A 2,446-nucleotide genomic window follows, 5' to 3' on the forward strand; every position below is an offset into this window, starting at 1 on the left:
CCTTACTTAAACTTAAACCAAACCTTATTTCACTACGGTGACTCCGGGGTTCACATCCTAAAACCTAGTATTTATGCAGACCCCAGAGTCCACCTATCCTTTACAGGATTATACTATTATCAATTTGCAATTTTCATTGATTAGCATTTAAAAAAAAAAAATATTGAATCAGAGACTCGCTGTCTAAAAAGTCCACTGCTAATGCTATTCTTATCAAAGAAAATGGCACAATTTGATTTTATGACATGTTTTTAAAAAAAGAGTTTTAAAAATATCAAGAAAATAACATAAAATGATTATATAGATCTATAGATACATGTATTTTATTATGTATACTAAAAGACTGAGCAGAGGCTTACAATATTCTGTGCTCTACAAGTAGAGAAAATCTTAAGTTTGCGCAAAACAGATTTATTTTTTTTAAAGTTGAATCTTATTATTCTAATAAAAGTAAAAGTGATTGTTATGGTGAGATTTGTTATTATTATCTCTGGAAATACAGTTAGTTGCTGAATCTAAAATTAACTAGAACTGTGCAATTCGTTTTATTTCAATTCCAAAGCCCAAAGGCATAGCAGTAAGTTATATATGGATCTAGTAGTTGTAGGCTCTCTGGCTGCTTCTAGCCTTGGCCTGCTACTACTGATTCTAGACAGGGAATCTAGATCTAGCTATCACCAGCACTATTTAAGTCAAATATATGGTTTAAAAAACAACAACTGTGAATTGTTTTGTCAGTCAGTTCATCCCAATTGCCATAGCCGCACGTATTAATACATGTAGTTGAATAATGGGATACCGAAGCAACACGTTATCACAGTGTGCAGGGGAGAGCGGGGTGCCCGGGTCGCTGACCGGTCGATTCGGTGGTTCGGCTTTTGTAGATCTATGCATTTTTTACGGAAAGCCCTATTACTAGATCTATTAGTGTTGTGAAAACTTCAACCTCTACAGCTCAGGCGTCAAAAGATGTTGGATTAAATAATAATGCGTCCTGGGGTTTCATAATTTATACAGAATAATACAGCCAGTAGTTTTTATTTCATTGAGTAGAAATAGCATTGTTTTCAGAAGCAAATTTTAATAGTTCCAGTTCTACCGAATCGATTTTCACGCGAATTCAACCATTTTGATGATCTTTCTTTACCTTTTATAAAGATGTAGGCTTGTCGGATGTGGCAGTGAGATTAACGAGTTGTTTAGACAGACCCATCAAAACACAAGGCTTCATGGCCGATCACAAAAGTCTATGGGGCTTATCAAGGCCGATTCGCCCTGCCGCGTGCACGTTCACTAAACTGCCTACTACTAGATAGAATCTACTACCAAAGATTCTCTACGCGATCTTTGCTGCTACTACTACTACATGTACTACTACGAGACAGTACGAGAGAGTGCCACTCTGGCAAAGATAGTGTAACTTTGACTCAGCCACGTTGTTTTTTTTTTTTGTTTTTTTTTTTTTTTAGATGTGCTCTCCCTGGTGGAAAAGGGCTGGGTTTTTTGGGGGTTTTTTTGTTGTTTTTTTGGCCTGTTTAATTTTATTTCCCAAGGGCCTTTTAACAAATTAAGAACATCACAGGTTTCATTCTGTCTAGGGCTCATTTACGTCCCTTTCTTATGCTCACTGCTTCATTCCACTATTACATTTGCGGCTCATCCCCGTCCGCCTTTTCATTTATACCCCTTTCCCCCTCTTCCCTCCCCCACTCTCATACACAGGAAATTTTTTTCACTCGTTCTCATTTGTGCCATGTACATATTTTATTTGGTGGTTTTTTTCCATTCGCTTTAGAGCTGTGTTCTCTTGTGTTCGTCATCTTTCATCCGTTGGGGTGTCAAGTCGTTGTTACTCTGTGTTTACAGAGTAGCCTTGTCTTGTCTTACATGTTTCGTCTATTGGTCTTGTCCTCGTCATTCTGCTTGTATTCGAGGTCATTTACTCACTCTTCCTCTCCACAGCTCAAGTATTTCTCAAAGACTGCCCATTTTGTTTCTGTGTTGAAATTGTAGATGATTTTCCTATGAAATAAATCCGAGATCTTGTTTGGTGTATAATGTTTTTCTGCAAAATTTGTTTGTAGTCTGACTTTCCAAACTGTTTCTCTATATATTGCTATTATTTGTAATCTAATATTGTGAGTACCTGTTGTTTGCGGTTGTATCATGTTCAGGAAAATGGCTTTGTATATGTCTATCTGTGTGTTAGTTTTTGTGTTGAGTAACTTCACTAATTCCTGTTTTGTCTGCTGAATTTGTGGGCATGTATAAAAAATATGTTCCTCCGTTTCTTGTGTGTGTCGTTTACACGTCTTGCATCTTGTATTCTCCAGATAACTGGTACAGACGTGGGGGTGTTGTTATTAGGCCAGGGCAAGATCGACTCTGGGATCGATTCTTTCGAGTCCAAATGAGGACTCAAAGAATCGATCTTGTTCCCAGACTC

The sequence above is a fragment of the Aplysia californica genome, unplaced genomic scaffold, assembly GCF_000002075.1.
Source record: "Aplysia californica isolate F4 #8 unplaced genomic scaffold, AplCal3.0 scaffold00969, whole genome shotgun sequence".
Taxonomy (NCBI): Eukaryota; Metazoa; Mollusca; class Gastropoda; order Aplysiida; family Aplysiidae; genus Aplysia; species Aplysia californica.